The 19,781-nt window shown below is 40.3% G+C and overlaps 1 protein-coding gene across 1 annotated transcript in view; it reads left to right on the top strand.

Annotated features, from left to right (window-relative positions):
- The window catches only part of SPATA13 (spermatogenesis associated 13), a 288,804-nt gene that overhangs the window by 15,779 nt on the left and 253,244 nt on the right, over positions 1-19,781 (top strand). Inside the window, exon 2 of the mRNA XM_030562215.1 lies at positions 15,964-15,999. The gene's annotated coding sequence lies outside the window, so the exon portion shown is untranslated. The remainder of the gene's footprint in view (positions 1-15,963; positions 16,000-19,781) is intronic.

Raw genomic sequence — 19,781 nt, 5'->3', positions numbered from 1 at the left:
TAGTTGGCCTGATATGGTTCATTATAAGAAAAATCATTCTTGTAACTGTACACTCGGTAGTGACCTATAGTAGCTGAGTCTTAAGCATATAAAGAGTTAATTCCTCAGCAGAAGGGCTGCTTCCCCTGCTCTGCACTAGGGAGGGAATGCATCTGAATATGTTAATTTGACAAGCTAGAAGGTCCAAGGATAAATGGAAGAGCTGAAAATGTAACTGGTGATAATTAAATGCTAATAATCGTTAATGAGCAATTGGACACCAGATGTTCTATGCCACATAGAAACTAAAAGAGAGACTGAAGAAACAATAGAGTTTTTATTTCAATTCAGAGAATTGGTAAGAAATGCCGCTCTCTGTGCATGTAGTAACCCTAAACTGAATATACTTTGTGTGGTGTATAATTTTCAAAGTAGCTGTGTTAGGTTTGTGGAAATTCTTTTGTTTCTGTCCTTCTGACCATTTAATTTGCCTGTATATCATTTCTCTGACTGCAGCTCTTTAAACTGTTGCTAATTAAAATTTAAAAATCCAGTTGTAGGGCTAGCATTGAATCATAATGCCTTTCCCCTTTTATGTTGTTTAGTAATTTGCACTATTCAGTGGTAAAGAATATAGCCATGTTAAATGGCAGAAACACTAGTTTCCCTCCCCACTCCACTATGATAAGGCTCTATAAATGATATGGATTTTTCAAGTAGCAGTTTCTATATATGACCATAATCCCTGTCTGCATTGCCTAGATGAAGCCTAAAATATTGTGTATATTCCATTGTATAATAAAGAACTATCAAGCTGTCTCATTTAGGAACAAGAAAAGGACATTTGGCACCTACAGGCCTCTCTTCTACCTTCCTCTCCCCTTCCTGTGATCTGTCTTTTTAGCCATATTTTTTCATCTCCTTCTTCTCTACAATGAAACCTCAACGTTTTCACACATTCATGCTTTGGCTCAACTCCTTCCTTCAAACTATTTGTCCTGCATATTTGTTCCCATCTATGGCATATGTTTCTGCCTGTTTCCTAATTGTTCTTTGATCTAGTTTACCCTAAATTTTTTACGATGTTAGGAACCCTATTTTAGCTCCTGCCTACACAATTTGAAACAGAGTAAAGTTGAGAATGTTTTAAGCTACATAGGAATCACTTTAGCTCAGTCAGTGTGGATGGGGTCAAATGATGTTTTAAAGAAACCTGTGTTCTTGCTGGCTGGAGTACAATTCTTAAACACTGGTCTGATATTGATTGACCCAGCCATGTTCGAAACTGGTCTAAATGGGACACTGTTGTAGAAATAGTCTTTAGATCTACTTAAATGTCTATTGTAAACAGGGTCTTCTCCTAGTCTTGAGGAGAGAAACTGTCAAAAGCGGTGATGGTAAGCTGTTACCTGCACACTCTGTAGTGCTGGATGCTTTTAAATAATCTTTCTCTCCTGCTTGCCTCCAGTATTAATCTAAGAGCTACTGATTTCTTACCAAAAAAAAAAATGGTAAAGATTAGAGAAATGTTTTTCCATTTACTAATGATGAGCTGTTTGGAGGAAAAATTCTTTCATGGACAACTTTTCAATCTTGGTGCTATGTTAAAATTCAATTCTCAGTAGAATGAAAGCTGGAAGGCTGTCTGTGGCAGTCCCAAGGTCACTTCTGCAACATTGCAAATACTGATTAGTAGCATTTGTTTCACAGTAAGACACACAGTTGGTACTTTCAGAACATGACCTGTTGACTTTGTTAAATATTTGCTGTGGTGCACAGGGACATGCCAGAAGCAATAAGAATAACTCTTGCTAAGCTATTTTTGTCTTAGAAATGTAGCTGTTGAAATGAATATACAGTGGAAGGTTGAAGGGCCAGGTCTGTCATTGTCCCCACAGGAAATCAAGTATGTGTGCTGTGCTCCTTTGGTTCCATTCCCAGCCAGTGCAACATGTGACAGTTTGATACTGTAGATATTTGTTCTTCAGAACCTCTTGCAAAAATTCTTTGTTTCAATGAAAACTCTTATTAAATATGAAAACTGTATAGAAACCACAAAATTCTGGTAAATTGAATAGGTTTCTAAAATTGGATTAAGCCTTATACTGGTGACATCCAAAACTTGGACATCATAGTTCTTAACAGTTACCCAGAGCTTTCTCATTCTCTATTTATAAGAAAGTCAAAGTCAGTCTGATCCAAAACAAGAGAAATTTCTATTGTTAAACTTGAAGTAACATCTTAAATTAACTAGTGCGTATAGGAAATAGACCCAATTTGTTAGTCATCACTTTTGCAAGGAAGGGAAGACCTGCACCTTCTGGAGATAATGTTCTAAATTACTACACCAAACTCATTTCTAATTCATGCAATTAAAAACCATTTATACAGATTTCTGGCATGCTCTGCAAAATGGTCCCATCTTTTCTTCTTTAGCACAGTTAATAGTCATAAAGGGCTCATTCTTCCAGTCTTTACCCAGGAAAAACTCCCATTTATGTCAGCTGATGTGTTGCATGAATAATTGGCTTTCCACAATAGTATTTGGTGACTTTGTGACAAGCTACTGAATTTACCAGAAGATCATAGAATTATAGGACTGGAAGGGACCTTGATGTCATGTAGTTTAGTCCGCTTATTATCTAGACAGTCACTGACAGGTGTTTGTCTAACCTGCTCTTCAAATCTCCAATGATGGAGATTCTACAACCTCCCTGGGCAGTTTATTCCAGTGCTTAACCACCCGGACAATTAGGAATTTTTTGATAATGTCCAACTTAAACCTCCGGTCAAGGCTGAATCCCCACTCTGGCACTTTGAGTGCAGAAGGTGGGGGCCCACAAGGAATCTAAAAATTAATACTGGCCACTCCAGGCTTGTATTAAACTCCAAAAGTTACAGCTTTTCTCTGACTTTGGATAGGTAGATGCTGCCACCACCCAAGTGCAGAATCTCTTTGATAACCCAGGAAGGCACACTTGGGAATTCCTTCTTGTGGTGTACCCTCAAGCCCTTTCATCCCCACTACTCCTCCGGGGAAGAGCTGAGAAAGAAAAAAACAAAGGAAATCAGCTGTTGCCACTAGCTAATAAAACAAAACAAAACGTGCACAAACCTCTTAAGACACAGAACTCCAATTCTGTTCTTTAAAAAAGGTAAATTTTATTTAAAAAGAGAGAAAGAAAATACATCTGAAAACTCAGGCTATTGCTAGATTTTAAAAGAGCAAATACAAGAATTAAGCATCAAGAATAGCTTTCCTGAGGTTCAGCTTCAAGGTTATAAGCAAAACAAAAGCACTCGCGGTTAGCACAGAGGAATCCACAAGCTGTAAAGAAATAAAAGATAAACCTAATTACGACATTTCCTGATTTACTTACATATCTGAGGTTTCCAATTAGTTTTTCTAGGTATGATACAGATGATTTTTTTATACCTGGCCCAAAGCTTCTCACAGCATGGCTGCTCTGTCCCCCTCTTCCTGGGAGAACAACAGACAAAGGGGAAGTTTTTTCTCAATTTTAAAAAGTTCTAGCCTTCCCATTGGCTCTTTTGGTCAGGTACCCACTCACTTCCTTTTACCTATGCATCGCAGGGAGACTTCTAACCCTTTACAGGTAAAGCAGGTAGACGACAGCTACTAAGAGGGATTTTATAGCTAACTGGCTGGCTGGGTGTCCATAAAAGGGAGCAATTCTCACCCCCCTTCATTTATCACACCTCTCTTGCTGCAGTTTAAGCCCATTGGTTCTTGTTTTATCCTTGGAGATTAAGGAGAATAATTTTTCTCCCTCTTCCTTGTAACAATCTGTTATATACTTGACAATTATGTCCCCTCTCAGTCTTCTCTTCTCCCAACTAAACAAACCCAGTTTTTTCAATCTTCCCTCATAGGTCATGTTTTCTAGACCTTTAATCATTTTTGTTGCTCTTCTCTGGATTTTCTCCAATTTGTTCACATCTTTCCTGAAATGCAGCACCCAGAACTGGACACAATACTCCAGTTGAGACATAATCAGTGTGGAGTAGAGTGGAAGAATTACTTCTAGTGTCTTGCTTGCAACACTCCTGCTAATACATCCCAGAATGATGTTTGCTTTTTTTGCAACTGTGTTACACTGTTGTAGGGTGACCAGATGTCCCGATTTTATAGGGACAGCCCTGGTTTTTGGGTCTTTTTCTTAAATAGGCTCCTATTACCCGCCACCCCCATCCCAATTTTTCACACTTGCTATCTGGCTACCCTACGCTATTGACTCATATTTAACTTGTGATCCACTATGACTCCTAGGTCCCTTTCTGCAGTACTCCTTCCTAGGCAGTCATTTCCCTTTTTATATGTGTGCAACTGATTGTTCCTTCCTAAGTGGAGTACTTTGCATTTGTCCTGACTGAATTTCATTCTAGATGTTTTACTTTGCTTTCAGTTTTTAATGCTCCCATAGAAATAACCAGAGTCCTTTACTATGCAATTCCATTCCTCCAAACCTTGTGTGATGATGGCCTTTACTTTCACTGGCCCCAGGGACTGAATCAAGAACTTGTACAGTTAAAAGCATGAATCTTTACAGTTCCTACAGAGTCTAATCCCATTTTGGGAACTTGCAGGTCTTCCTTTATTCAGTGCAGACCTAAACTGCTTCTTGACAGTTTGGGCTAGAAATATCAGCTACAACACAGCAAACAGTCAACTGTAAATACAAACGGATTTTTGAAAAACACAGAGGTTATTGCATTGCAGTGTTTCTGCACTACATTTGTATATCTGTGTATGGACAAGAGTAAGGGGGAAAAGATATACTCTCCATAGAACAAGTTTCTCCGGCATTGAAGTTAACATTAATGGAGCGTCATGTACTTGTGTTTGTGGAAGTCTTTCCTGAAGCTTTTGCTGTTATTATACTAGGGTGCACAGATGGGATTTAATACTGAAGAACCAATAGTTTTTTCTAAAATTATCTTCAGAATTACTGGGAAAAGCAGAACTGATAGAATAATTGGGGCGGAGAGAAGACTTATGAAGAAGCAAGTGAAATTTGATTTGCTGCTATTTGTGGAGTCATGCCATTCTTTATCGGTGAATATGTCAGTACTCACCAGACATCCAGGGAATGTGTGTGAATGCTGAAAGTTTCACAAATTTGTACTGGAGGCATATTTTACAGTATTATCTGTTTGCTTTATGCATTATTCTCGTTTTTATAAGGTTGAGTCAGGAAGAGGAAAAAATTATGTAAACTGGATTACTCATTTCTTCACTTAAATAGCGAATATCAGCATCAGATACTTCACAAATAATCACTAGTCTGCCATTGCTCACTGGGGATGCATGTTGTTTATCCTCAAACAGTGAACATATTCACAAACACTGGAATGTGTTTGCAACTGGTTCATGGAGTCCCAAAGCCTCAAACGTTATAAAATGTTTGCTAAATACTAATCAACCTGCTCTAAACACACAAAAACCTTTCTGCGGAACACTGATGGATTTGCATCTGTACTGTACTGTGTGTGGGTCAAGTCAACTGCCATTGGCTTGTTAGGGCTCTCTCTTTCTTTTTTTCTCAAGTTCCCTATAAATCTACCACAATACAATGCCCCACCATGACTGTATCAGGCTATTATTGCTTAGAAAGCACTTCAGATTTTTCAGCAAGAGGTAGAAATAAGATCAAATATTAACTGTGGTCAGACTTAGTTAAACTTTGCTTGGTTTATCCATAGGTCTGTGTCTCCAAAACCTTTAAGAAAGACCCAATCCTAAAAAACACATGCAGAATTCCATTGATTTGTTAATATGAATGCTGTTCAATTTGATTGAATATGGGATTTAACATTTCTTTATAAGCCTACTTCACTGTAATTTCCATGTAAACACCGAGCACTCCAGGCCAAAAGATTATGTTTATAATATTCAGATTCTAATACCTAATTAGTGTATTACTTACACTAATGATTGGACAGAATGTTTAGTCTGAGAGACAGGTGGAGAGCAAATGGGATGTAAGAGATGTAGTAGATTGTTTAACCTATAAATACAGCTATGCTCTCAGTAATAATGAGAATATCTTCCTGTTACGTACTGATACTTCCTTTCAAAGCAAATGAAATTCCCATACATCATCCTGTAGTAATCATAACATGTTTAACCCATTTTGCATAGGTATAAGAACCTAGATGGGTATTAATAGAAAAAATGAAACCTAAATTGAATTAGAGCATTAAATTGTCCATCTACTGTGATGAGATTTTCTACATAGCTAATTGTGGGGATGGGGAGCTTCAGGGGCTTGGGACAAAGGATCAGAAGAGCGTGCTAATAGATGAAGTTGTATTAGTGAGCAAGGTTCAACACAGAATAGAGTAGGGCAGAGGAAGATGAACAGAGGTGAGTAACATTTTGCCTTTCTGATATTGGGAAATGGGGAAATTTCCATTTGGTGAAGGGAAACATTCTGCTGGAGCTTACCTTTTGGAGTGAAATAGTTTTGTGAACTAAAATTGGTAGAGACAAAACTGATCTCATTAACACTGTGAGAATAAAGAGTAACCAAAGAACTATTATCTCAGTCTCGGGATAAAATTGTGGCCCCAGTGAAGTTAGGGGGAAAACTCCTATTGACTTCAATGCTGCTGGGATTTTTCACCCACACTCCACTTTGCAGAGCACAGTGGCAATTGCCTGTGGAATCTGATGGAGAGGAGAGAAAGCAGAATATAACAGGCCAAATTCATGCCACGTGCTGCTCCATCAGTCCTGGATGAATCCTGTCCCATTTGTCTTGCAGAACTAGAGCTAAGAAATATGACCAGACATCATGTTGCTGAAGTGCTACTGCTTTTAGAAAGCATGAGACAATAATAAAAAATCCTGTTTGCAGCCTTAATTGGCAATTACTGAGCTGCCATTACCCAGATACAGTGCATAATAATGATACCCTGCAATGTGCTTCAGAAGTGACACTAGACAATGTTTTAATTTACTGAAATCATGATTAGCTTAGATGATGAACCTAGAGTTTAATTAGTAAACTTTACTTAACTCTACTGCTAATGACAATTTACACAATTTGATTTTCCTCCCCAGGGAAACAGATGGCTCAAGGACAGCAAGCTGAATTAGCTTTGTCCAATTAAATATTTTCAGACAAAAATATTTGATTTATGTCAGTGCAGTGCCTAGCTTACCAACAGGGCCGGCTCCAGGGGTTTTGCCTCCCCAAGCAGCCAAAAAGGAAGAAAAAAAAAAAGCCGCGATTGCAATGTGCGGCAATTCGGTGGGAGGTCCTTTGCTCCGAGTGGGAGTGAGGGACCCTCCACCAAATTGCCGCCGAATCCCTGAAAGTGCCGCCCTGCTCCAGAGTTGCTGCCCCAAGCTTCTGCTTGATAAGCTGGTGCCTGGAGCTGGCCCTGCTTACCAAGACCAGATGGGCACATGGGCCTTTAAAATAAGCAATTCAATGCTGAATAACAGAGGGATGCTAAATTTATGGGTTTAAAGAGTTATATAAATTCAGTTTCTCTGTCCAGGATTTATGATGTCAGTAATTTGTTTCCAATAATAAACAGGAGATAAGAGCATGTAGGTAAACTTGGTCTATTACAAATCACCGAACTAATAAAGGGATGTTGGATTGTGAGCTCTTTGAGACAGAGACGGTCTCTTTGTTCCATGTTTGTACATTATCTAGCACAATAGGGTCCTGATCCATGATTAGGGCTCCTGACCCTGCTGAAATACAAATAGTAGTGTTCTGGAAAAGGCTATGATCTAACTGGGTTCTAAGTATTTAAAGTTGTACAGGTTCCTGTGTAATTAGTGAAAATAGCTTTGCAAAGATTTGTTGTGAAACTTTGGCTGTTAGCTTTGCACAGGATAGCAGTGGCCATGGAACATTTATTTAAAACAATATTTCTAATAGATCAGTCTGTATTGGCACTGGAAGCTGGCCATTGTGTATAATTTAATAGAATAATTAATTTCCCTTTACTCAGCGAGCTCAATGCTTGTATCATCCAAATCCATTCATATATTCAGATCATTTCCTGCATTCCTGTTGGCTTTTCAATTAATAGTGCTGATCACTGATGTGCAGCTGTAGTTTAATAATTAGAAAAAGAAGACGTACTGTCTTAAATTAGCTTTTGCTGCTTCCAAGCCTGGGGAAAGAAATATTTCTCAGCCTGGCTGTGTGAAATCATTTTCAGCTAATTGAAGATTTTCTTGCTCCATTTAGCTGATAAACACCAAACATATGGGCTTTGATCAGTATTCTTATTCAAGCAGATCTTTGGAGAGAACTAACAGTGAAAAGAATATTAAAACAAAAATATGTCTTGGACTGAATAAATCTGAGAATTCAGTGCTCATGAAAATGGTCAAATTGACAGCCCAGGAATACAAAATCCTCGCTTCATCCAAGGAACAGATGTTGGCATGAGCAGTGGTACAAGCTTCCCATGCTGCCCTGTCAACATTCCTCAACCCTGGAGGAACCATCTTTACAGGTAAGAAGATAGCTCGGTCTCCATGCCCATTCTGACTTTGATCTCTGCCACGTTGTCATCAAATATAATGCAGATGGTGGTACTAGATTAACCCTTTGGCAAGTTTATCTATGTAGGTAAATCTCCCTAAAAATCATTTGAAAGGTAATTTGGTAAAATTCCTCCATGGTAGGTGCTAAGCAATAAGAAGCATTCTCTTGGTGTTGGCTCTTGGGAAGTGGGAAGAGAAATGAATGATAGCAGTCATGAACAGAAGTTTTATTATCGGTCTAGTTACTTATATGGCTCACTGATCATGAAACACTGGAGTCTTTATTATTATACAGAACACTGAGCATATGCTATGAAACTACTATGAAAGTCTCTGGTCTGATGTGTTTAGCCAGCCAGCTGTCAGTTGTTGCATAGGGCTTGCTCAGAAAAGAGGCATGATTGATATTGTAATTCAGTTTTCTTTGTGAACAAAATCTAGCAAAATACCATTCCTTTTGTTGTTGGGATTTTTTTTTTTTTGTTTGTTTTTATACAGAGATGTTTTGCTTTTCCTATGAGCTGCGCCAGGGAACTGTTATGTGTGATCCTCTGTATCTTTCATGTTTTCTGTAGTATAACATGAACTCAATTCAGTGTTACCAAGCCAAAGAAATATTTGGGCCCTTTTGTTTCCAAGATTATTCTTGAGTATTGATAATTGGGACGAGAAAATGTTCTGTATCTGATCTTCCTAATTAAATTTCATGACAAGTGATTTTTGTTATGGTGTTAACTGATTTGAAAACATGACAAGAATCCTGAGATACATTTAGAGAGTCTGATATTATTTTTAGGAATGAATTCATCACAATGTAAAGGCCCAGTCATACTGACATTTACATGGTTGAGTAGGGCTACTCTTATAAATTTATGTGGCAGGATTGGGCCCTAAACTTGGAGGGAAATAGAGATTATCTATCTTTATATCTGCCTCTTATTGCAGGATTTGCAATTTAGTGCTAGCCCGGCTGCCTTTCGTAACCAATTGCATCTGCAGCAGACAGCGTGTGACTCATTATTGTTGCTATAGACCAGAACTAAAAGCATTCACTCTTTCAATTCTGCAAGTAAAATTTCACATTTTTGGGGTGTTCTCAGTTTATACTTCAGATTTGGAAAGTTTTTTATTCCTGGGGGAATTCTGTGCCAAAAAAATTAAAATTCTGCACACTATTTTAATATTCTGTAAAATTCTGCAATTTTTATTTGTCAAAATAACACTACATGATCATGTCAGTTTCAATTATTTTGGTAATTTATTTCAAAATACCTGTCAGCGAGTATGTCTGTAACAATACAGACAAAAAATTCCCCCGGGAATAGACAGCTAAAGGCAACCCCTATGACAACCCAGTTCCTGCTTCTCTGCCCCCTCCCACTCAGAGCCCAGCCATGGCCCCCCTCCAGCCCAGATACCCGCACCCACACCCACTCCCCCTACCTCTCAGAGCCCAGGGATCCAGAGGAAGAAACAGCCTGAGGCTGGTTCCCAGGCCTGTGTGGAGTTTCGTGCACATCGCTGTTTCCTTCCCTTAGGGCATATGGGGAACTGCAGCTGCCAGGAACCCTCTAGCTCCCTCTCCCTCCCCCAGCAGAGTCTTCTATGTGTGAGCTGCGTTGTGCTGGGTCCAGCAGCTCCCAGTGGTGGCCAGCAGCACTGCCGCCAATTTCTAGGATGGGAAGGAAATTCTGCGTGCACAACATTAAAATTTCTGCAGAATTCTGTATTGCGCAGCGGCGCAGAATTCCCCAGGAGTAGAAAAGGTACTCTTGAACTGAGAAGAGAAAAGAAAGCAAGTTACAATTTGGTCCAACAAAGGAGTTCCCACATTGCTTCTAGCTAAAAGTCAGAGGATAATTCAATATTTTTGTTCTCATTTTGTAAAAAATCTGTTTTGTTTAGCAGTGAATTACAGCTGGATGTTAAATTCTGCTTTGGTCTTGTACAACCATTTTTTATACAGTCAGTGCACCACTTGCCAGGATGCCCTTTTAGATAGTGTGAAAACAAGTTGGACTAATTTTTACATCCACATCGGGGCTGATTAATATTTGAAAAGCACTAAGTATTCTTTATTGATGTTTTGCCGGTTCATACATCAGTTATGTATGTTGCCTAAACAAAAGAATTATCGAAGTACCACTTTATACCTGAGGTTCAGTCACTCAGTCTCTCTTTGTGGGTTTATTTTTCATTGTAATTCACAAGGTGAAATTCCATGTGCCTATTAAAATAATGGTTAAAGTAAATGAGATTCTTGCAAATGACTTAATGGAAGTAGGATCAGACATCATGACTACATGTCGATTAATCACAGTTAACTCACATGATTAACTCAAAAAAATTAATCACAATTTAAAAAATTAATTATGATTAATCACAGTTTTAACAATAGAATACCAATTGAAATGTATTAAATATTTTGGATGTTTTTCTACATTTTTCATATATATATTGTGTTCTTTGTTGTAATTGAAATCAAAGTGTATATTTTTTATTACAAATATTTGCGCTGTAAAAATGATAAAAGAAATAGTATTTTTCAATTCACCTCATACAAGTACTGTAGTGCAATCTCTTTATCGTGAAAGTGCAACTTACAAATGTAGATTTTTGTTGTTGTAACATAACTGCACTCATAAACAAAAAAAAAAGAACTTCGGAGCTTACAAGTCCACTCAGTCCTACTTCATGTTCAGCCAATTGCCAAGATAAACAAGTTTGTTTACATTTATGGGAGATAATGCTGCCCAGTTCTTGTTTACAGTGTCACCAGACAGTGAGAACAGGCATTTGCATAGCACTTTTGTAGCTAGCATTGCAAGGTATTTACGTGCTAGATGTGTAAACATTTGTACCTCTCTTCATGCTTCGGCCACCATTCCAGGGGACATGCCTCCATGCTGATGATGCTCTTAAAAAAAAAAAAGAAGCATTAATTAAACTTGTGACTGAACTCCTTGGGGTGAACTGTATGGCTCCTTCTTTGTTTTACCCGCATTCTGCCATATATTTCCTGTTATAGCAGTCTTGGCTAATGATCCAGCACATGTTGTTCATTTTAAGAACACTTTCATTGCAAATCTGACAAAATGCAAAGAAGCTACCAAAGTGGAATTTCTAAAGATAGCTATAGCACTGGACCCAAAGTTTAAGAATCTGAAGTGCCTTCCAAAATCTGAGAGGGACGAGGTGTGGAGCATGCTTTTAGAAGTCTTAAAAGAGCAACACTCTGATGCAGAACCTACAGAACCCAAACCACCACCACCAAAAAAAAAGAAAATCAATCTTCTGCTGGTGGAATCTGATTCAGATAATGATAATGAACATGATTTGGTCTGCACAGCTTTGAATTGTTATCGAGCAGAACTGGTCATCAACATAGACGCATGTCCTCTGGAATGGTGATAGAAGCAAGAAGGGACATATGAACCTTCAGTGCATCTGGCACATAAATGTCTTTCGACACTGGCTACAACACTGCCATGCAAATGCCAGTTCTCACTTTCAGGTGACATTGTAAATAAGAAGCGAGCAGCATTATCTCCTGAAAATGTAAACAAACTTGTTTGTCTGAGTGATGGTAAGTTCAACTTTCATGACAAAGAGATTGCACACCAGTATTTGTATTAGGTGAATTGAAAAATACTATTTCTTTTGTTTTTTTACAGTGCAAATACTTGTAATGAAAAATAAATATAAAGTGAGCACTTTACACTTTATATTTTGTGTTGTAACTGAAATCAATATATTTGAAAATGTAAAAAACATCCACAAATATTTAAATAAATAGTATTCTATTATTGTTTAACAGTGCGATTAATCACAATAAATTTTTTTAATCGCTTGCCACCCCTAATTCTGACCCAACTCAAAGAATGGGGAAGATAGTGTTGAGAAGACTGAGCACTCAGTCCTGTGAGCTGCTGAGCGCTCTCAAGATTTGTTGAAGTCAGTGAGTAGGGGCTACCTGTGAGTAAGTCTGCAGGCTCAGCTCATGAGTGCCTGGACATGACGAGAGCTCTGCAGAGTACAGAAACCTGTTTGTTAGAAGTCATTTTACAAGACTGGGGATTTGGATTGTAAACACATTGGATGAGGCAATGCCTTATCTAAATAAAATAATCCATAGGAGCAGCCCAGCACTCATGAGCAACCCTCCAGTACCATGCCAGTATGTTTTTCCTTGCTCTCATATATATACACAACATGGTTCCAGCTTCAGGCTGCCAGTAAGTTTTAATATTAACCACAATGAAAACATATTTTAAGATCTTGACTTTAGCAAAGCTTTTGATATGGTCTCCCACAGTATTCTTGCTAGGAATTTAAAGTATGGATTGGATGAATGGACTATAAAGTGGATAGAAAGCTGGCTAGATCGTTGGGCTCAATGGGTAGTGATCAATTGCTTGATGACTAGTTGGCAGCTGGTATCAAGTGGAGTGCCCCGGGGTTATCCTGGGGTCAGTTTTGTTCAACATCTTCATTAATGATCTGGATGATGGGATGGATTGCACCCTCAGCAAGTTAGCGGATGACACTAAGCTGGGGATGGGGGAAGGAAGAGATATATATGCTGGAGGGTAGGGATAGGGTCCAGAATGACCTAGACAAATTGGAGGATTGGGCCAAAAGAAATCTGATGAGGTTCAAGGACAAGTGCAGAGTCCTGCACTTAGGACGAAAGAATTCATGCACTGCTACAGGTTGGGGACCAACTGGCTAAGTGGCAGTTATGCAGAAAAGGACCTGGGGATTACAGTGGATGAGAAGCTGAATATGAGTCAACAGTATGTCCTTGTTGCCAAGAAGGCTAACTGCATATTAGGATGCATTAGTAGGAGCATTGCCAGCAGATCGAGGGAAATGATTATTCCCCTTTATTCAGCACTAGTGATGCCACATCTGGAATACTGCATCCAGTTTTGGGTCTCCCATTACAGAAAGAATGTGGACAAATTGGAGAGAGTCTAGTGGAGGGCAACGAAAATGATTAGGGGGCTGGGGCACATGGCTTCTGAGGAGAGGCTGAGGAAACTGGGCTTATTTAGTCTGCAGAACAGAAGAGTGAGGGGGGATTTGATAGTAGCCTTCAACTACGTGAAGGGGGGTTCCAAAGAGGATGGAGCTTGGCTGTTCTCAGTGGTGGCAGATGACAAAACAAGGAGCGATGGCTGCAAGTTGCAGTGGGGAGGTCTAGGTTGGATATTAGGAAAAGCTTTTTCACTAGGAGGGTGTTGAAGCACTGGAATGGGTTATCTAGGGAAGTAGTGAATCTCCATCCTTAATGGTTTTTAAGGTCAGGCTTGACAAAGCCCTGGCTGGGATGATTTAGTTGGGGTTGGTCCTGCTTTGAGCAGGGGGTTGGACAAGATGATGTTCTGAGGTCTCTTCCAACCCTAATCTTCTATGAGTCTATGATCTCATGGCGGGCACCTTGCCAGCATCCTTCTAATTGACACTGAACTGATTCTTGAGCTCTTTCTCCTCTCATTCAATTATCTGAAAACAGCACAGAAAAAACTTGCAGAAATGTCCCCCCTTTTTTTTAAAGCAATCCTAACTTGAGGTTAAACTTCTAACACCAATTCCCCCAGTGATTTTTCCCTCTGCTGTCACTGCCTGCCTGCCAGCCAGCATGACTCCAAAAATTCAACAAACCCCATTCAGTCACTCCCGTATTTGGGGCAACATTCGTTTCTCACAGAAATGCTTAAATTTTTGGTGAAGTTTTCTGATATAAACCTTTTGAAAGTTAGGAAAAACTTAGAGTGGCAGTGATGTCAGGAAACCCAAACCTTTCTTACATAACCATTAATTAGGCCCTTGGAATCAGAAATACAGCTTCAAAGTAACTTTTAAGCATTTCTCAGATGAGTTTGGTTTCTGACAGCAGCCTAGCCAACTTGACTGTGCTGCTACAAGGCTGTTTGTTTTTTTCCAGCTGCTGGCTGAATTTTAGACAGTTGCTCACAAACAATGCTTTAATGTGCTGCTATTTTTCATTTTACAAACAATTAAAGATAGTGAGCCAAAATTTACCCTCTCCTCTACTGAAATCAAAAGAGTTATACTGTGGTTGCATATGGCACATTGCTTTAAGAGTCATTTTATTAAATGCTAGAATAAAAGCTAAAATCAAAACCTTCAGGGTAGAAGAATTAGGCTCGGTAAAATTACGATTGAGAATTTTGTAACTGTTTTTGTACTGGAAAAATGCATTTATATGAAAAATTGGAGACTTTTATTCTAATTTCTCACCACATACCCCAAACAGAACTTCACTTGAGTTTGAATAGTAATATTTTGCACTTACACTGCTTCTTTCATCAGAGGATCGCAAAGCAATTTACAAACTTTCCTTAATTAATCCTCAGCACCCGTGTGAGGAGAATAAGTGCTATACAGACAATCAAACTTAGATACAAAGAGGTTAAGACCAACATTCTGAAAAGAGTTATATTTTTTGGACCCCTCTGTTTTTTTGGGTACCCACTGTAAGCCACCCAGAAACCAAGGCACTCCAGCTTAATGGACTATCTTAAACATTGGGCCTAACTGACTTAACTAAGGTCTCACAGGAAGGCCGGTGTTAAAAGTGGCCTCCAATTTTGGGCTCCTCTGTTTTTGTGGCCTGCTTTAGACAACTTACATCTGATTTTCAGAAGTGCTAAGCACTCACAATTCCACAGTTAGTGGAGTCACTAACTAGGAGCTGCAGGTGCTCAGCATCTCTGCAATCAGCTCAAGGCAGCTCAAACTGGGTTCACAAAACCAGAGGCCACTTTTGAAAATTTGGCTGCAGAGGCCCAATGTTTTCCTCGTGCTGAACATCCTTAATTCCCACTGAACTCAATAGGAGTTGTGGGTTCTCAGTACCTCACAGGATTGAATCACTGGGTCACATTTATCAGTGGCAGAATTAGCAAAATAATGCAAGAGACCTGCACTAGCTTCCCGAGAACACTGACAGCCTGGTTATTTCTAACTTCCAAATTCTGCATTTAGGCTTGCAAATGTATGTTTTTACCTGCTAATGTGCTGACTTGAGCATTCAGGCATGTGTTCTGAATATCCTATTTAGGCATCAGCTGGGACTCGGTTTACACACAGTACTAGGCTGTGAGAGGAACTGAAAATGGAAGGGGTGGACACCCCAACTCTTGGGACTCTAAAATTAGCCTGGACAAAGGGGACAATCCTGCACTGGCAGCAGATGGACTGGGTGACTTAATAGGCCTCTGTCTTCCTTAACTTCTGTGATTAAGTTATAAGTGGCTATCTTTAATGTAGAATTTTCCTTGTAAAAACCTGCTAGTCAGGCCAGATCGAGATTTTTCTGGGATTAAGTGGTTCTAGCTGAGACATTCTGCTTTAGTTAATGCACTCTCTCCCCACTTCTATGTATTGACCTGTTTCTTTCTTCTGTCTCTTCCCAGAGTTTGTCTGTGAGAGCCGTCATCACTCCCAACTTGGTAAGAACAGATAATTTTTTCCCATGTGATACTTGTTCCTGCTGCCTTGACAAAACTTGCTTTTATTGAGCTTGGAGATATGCAAAATGTTTCTTGAGAGTGATGAATTCCCTCAAATTGGCATCTCTGTCCTTAAGAGCCTTTTCAAAATGCAGATTAGAACCTAGGCCAACGGAAACAGAAATTTTAGAACATATGTTAATTTCACAAATCTGAAATGGAGGCACTGAATGCTGCGCAGTCAGTCAGGCTTGTGTTAATGTGCACTCTCAGAGGACTTGTATCACTAGCTTAGAGCAGCTCGAGAGGAAAAGCAAATCTGTTCTCTAACATTAGCTGCAAAGATAATTCCCAGCTCTATCCACTTCTCCATGAGGTTTCTAGTTAATGTTTGTTAACACAGTCAACGCTTTTTTTAAAAAAATTGCATCCAAATCATTTATGTAGGAGCTGAAATGTTTTTTACAGTGTAAGTATGTAACTCACATGGTAACAGAACTTAACAGAAAACTCTGAAGGAAGCCCTGTGACCCCAGGCTTTTTCAAGAGACATTAGTGTTTGTTTTTATATACTATGCATGTGGGTTTATGTCAGGGTTCGGCAACCTCTGGTACGCAGCTTGCCAGGGTAAGCACCCTGGCGGGCTGGGCCAGTTAGTTTACCTGCTGTGTTGGCAGGTTTGGCCGATCCGCGGTTTGCCGTCCCAGGCCAATGGGGATGGCGGGAAGCCGCGGACAGCACATTTCTCGACCCACACTGCTTCCCGCAGCCCCCATTGGCCTGGGACAGCGAACTACGGATCGGCCAAACCTGCCAGCACGGCAGGTAAACAAACTGTCCCAGCCCGCCAGGGTTCTTACCGTGCCAGAGGTTGCCGACCCCTGGTTTATGTGAATCATTTACACTGAATGGCTAACAAATCATCAGCAGCTGAATTGTCAATATTAGGTGATTGTTGTATCTGACCTTTATATAGACACATGCTCAAATAGTAGTGTACACAAAGGCCCTTTTTAAAGTTACTGGGTGTGAAAACGTGATCCAGTAGCCAAGTAAATGAAGGTGCGGGAGGCTTATTGTTCCACTGCAACAGCTTCAGAGTTTGTAGGGGTGAAGCTCATTTTTAACCCTGTGTGTCTCTGTTATGTATGGCTTTTGAATAAAGCTCCCCAAAAAAACCCACCCTCTTGTGTCCCCCCTGCTGATCTAGGGATGCTAGCAGTGCCCATTGTTTTTGACATCGTTCTGATTTTAATTGGATCAGTCCTGCATCCTACAAACCTCATTTACAAGACAATTAAGAAGTCTTATTTTTCTATCATACCTCACAACTTTACTTTCTTGCCATGACACTGCTTCAACGGCTGGAGTTGACTCTATGTTGGGGCAACCAGTATAAAGGACTAATGAGAGGACCAACTGTTATCAGGCAAAACAAATGTGCTGCAGCCCAAAAGACTCTTTCTCAGAGCCCCTTCTTGGGGGAGGGATAGCTCAGTGGCTTGAGCATTGGCCTGCTAAACCCACAGTTTTGCGTTCAATCCTTGAGAGGGCCACTTAGGGATCTGGGGCAAAAATTGGTCCTGCTAGTGAAGGCAGGGGGTTGGACTCAATGACCTTTCAAGGTCCCTTCCAGTTCTAGGAGATTGGTATATCTTCAATTCATATTATTTTGTTTATATAGGGGTCCATCCCCTCTTGGAGATGCTACACCATTTAGGGGATCTCTGCGGATGTAACTCTAACTTAAGTTAGTGCAAGTGAGCAGAATCAGGCCTTGCTTTGGCTAGACAACAAAATGTACCTGTGACACCCTAACATCCCAATATTCACCACTGTCATGTAATTAGGATATGTTTTGTACAAAGTATGTCTTGTGAGGTATTGTTCTAAAAGTCTTGATCTGCTAGACATTAATATCTCATTTGTATGTGTTATCATCATATGTGAAGTTTGGCTATGTATATGTTACTGAAACACGTTGTGAAAGCACCCACAAACAGCCTTTCAGGTATACCAGTAAAAAACCTAAACAATGTTAATGGCTTATTGAGGAAAGGCACACAAGCACCAGGATTACCCCAGGAACTGTGTATAATAGAAACCTCTCAGAGATAGCACTACACAGTGGGGACTGTTTGACTCAGGTCACAGCAAAAGAGCTTTCCAGCAAGTGGGAAGAAGATATTAAAAGGGGGACAATGACCTGGGGGAGGGGAGGGACTTGCTCTCCCTGCAACAACACACCTGGAAACATCTGAGGGACAAGGACTGAACGGTGGGAAGTGATAGACCCAGGCTAGAAGGATCTTTAGTTTGTGTATGAAAACCTGGGAAAGCCAAGGCAACTTGTCTCTTACGAGTCTGCCAGTGTGTTTATCACTCAGGGTGAGAATTTGCTAATTTATATCCTACCTATCTAGTGTGTTAAGCTCAGTTTGCAGTTTTTGTTTATTTACTAAGGTAAACTGCTTTGATCTTTGGCTATCCGTTATAATCGCTTAAAATCTACCTCTTGTACTTTAATATATTTTGTTTTTGTATTAAACCCAGTTTGTGGCATTCATAACTGGTAGTGGGAAAGCTGTGCATCTCTCTCTCCACACTGAGGGAGAGGGCGAATTTCAAGTAGCTCACGCTGTACGGTTCTCTGTCCAGCACAAGACAATACTATTTTGGGGTTTACTCTCTAGAGGATGAGTGCACTTGAGTGCTGGGCAATTCCTTAGCTGAAAGCCTTCCCATGCAGTAATGATTTCAGTGTCTGTGTCTTTCAGGAGCTGGGTGTGTGTGTGTGTGTGTGTGTGTGTGTGTGTGTGTGTGTGTGTGCGCGCACGTGCACTAGAGGAGGCTTGAGGGCCTAGCTTAGCAGGACAGGGTGAGAGAGCCCAAGCTGGTGGAATAGGTAGGCTCAGTGGTACCCCAGTACGTCAAGTGGCACCCCAAAAGGGGGGGCAACCCATCACAATACCATCTTGTTTTTATTGAGTCTGGCCCTGCCTGGACATGACATATATTAATGACACGTGATTGTCTTGCATTGGAAACTTCATATCTGTGGGGTAATGTGCCTCATAGTGAAAACTGTTACAGATACCACCCAGTCCAGCATGGCACAACGCTGGAGGAAAGACTCAGCATGCACAGTAGAAAGGAGCAAACACTCACCACATAGAATGAGGGGACCTTGACCGCTGTGAAATTATTAATTTTTTTAGTCACATGAGCTGGTCAATGCTGGCGTGGCGTGAGCTGCAAGGTGTGGCTTAAAGTGGTACATATATGAATGTACCATTCAGCTATATTTGGGATAGCGTCTTTCAGCCAAGCTGTATCCCCATGTGCTGTGCCAGGGGACTTACGTAATAGTTACAGAGAGGTTAGGAGGCACAGGAGAAGAAATGCTTTCTGATCTAGCTCCTCAGGGAAAGGTAATTCCACTTTGTGGAGGATTTTGAAATAGTTTCAGTATGCTTTGGAATGAAAACAAAACATTTCAAAACTCTCCATGAAAGGGACAGGCCTGGGTGTGCATCACTGGGGTAGTCCGCTTGACGGATGGTCATGGAGCCACAGACTCTGGGAGTGAGGATCCACGTTTTGAACCTGGATCCATGGGTCTTCAGGTAACCCTTGTATCCTAGCCACCATCTGGCAGTTTGTGAATAACTGCTGGGCTGAATGGCCAATGCAACCTACCAGAGGCACCACCCACAGCAGTCCTGACCGGAGCAGCACCCAGTCCCATTGATTAGCTGGCATGTGCTATTTAAGCCAGAAA

This window comes from Gopherus evgoodei, chromosome 1 (genome assembly GCF_007399415.2).
Source record: "Gopherus evgoodei ecotype Sinaloan lineage chromosome 1, rGopEvg1_v1.p, whole genome shotgun sequence".
Taxonomy (NCBI): domain Eukaryota; kingdom Metazoa; phylum Chordata; order Testudines; family Testudinidae; genus Gopherus; species Gopherus evgoodei.
This window is presented reverse-complemented; position numbering and strand designations above follow the sequence as displayed.